The following is a 714-nucleotide window of genomic DNA, read 5'->3' as shown; positions in this document are numbered from 1 at the left end:
TCTTGTTTAATTTCATCTAATGAAATTAAAACAACGACACAGACCCTGATAAAAATCTACCAGAAGCATCATTATGGTGAAGAATACGCAAACTTGAAGTCTAAAAAACCAATCGATGCAAAGAGTGAAATCCTTCCGCTTAATCCGTTCATCGATGAACATGACATTATCAGAGCCGGAGGTCGCCTTGGAGTATCCCAGGACTTAGCATACAACGAACACCACCCAAGCATTATCCCGTATAACAGCAGGTAGTCCCGCCTTATTGTATTGTTTATTCACAAGGTCTCCTTGCATGGAGAAAATCAACTGATGCTACGCCTCATCCGTACCCAATACTGGATTCCCAAAGTCAAGAACATGATCAGTTCAACTATCCATAATTGTAAGACAGGTATTATCTTTAAAAAACGGTCACAAACTCAACTTATGGGAACTCTTCCTCAGGAACGCCCTACATTTACTCGCGCTTTCACAAATACGGGGGTAGACTTTACTGGACCTTTTGATGTTAAAAGTTACCGCGGCAGAGGTTGTCGAGTTTCTAAAGGGTATGTCTGTTTATTTGTTTGTTTCACGACTAAAGCGATTCACTTAGTACCCCATCCTTTCTAGCGGCATTTGCACGGTTCGTGGCTAGAAGAGGATGTCAGAGAAATATCTACTCCGACAACGGCACTAACTTTGTCGGAGCCTCACGATCCTTACGATCTG

This window comes from Rhagoletis pomonella, unplaced genomic scaffold (assembly GCF_013731165.1).
Source record: "Rhagoletis pomonella isolate Grant_MI unplaced genomic scaffold, Rhpom_1.0 Rhpom_scaffold_00017, whole genome shotgun sequence".
NCBI lineage: Eukaryota > Metazoa > Arthropoda > Insecta > Diptera > Tephritidae > Rhagoletis > Rhagoletis pomonella.
The sequence above is the reverse complement of the archived record's forward strand: the minus strand, read 5'-3'. Positions refer to the sequence as shown.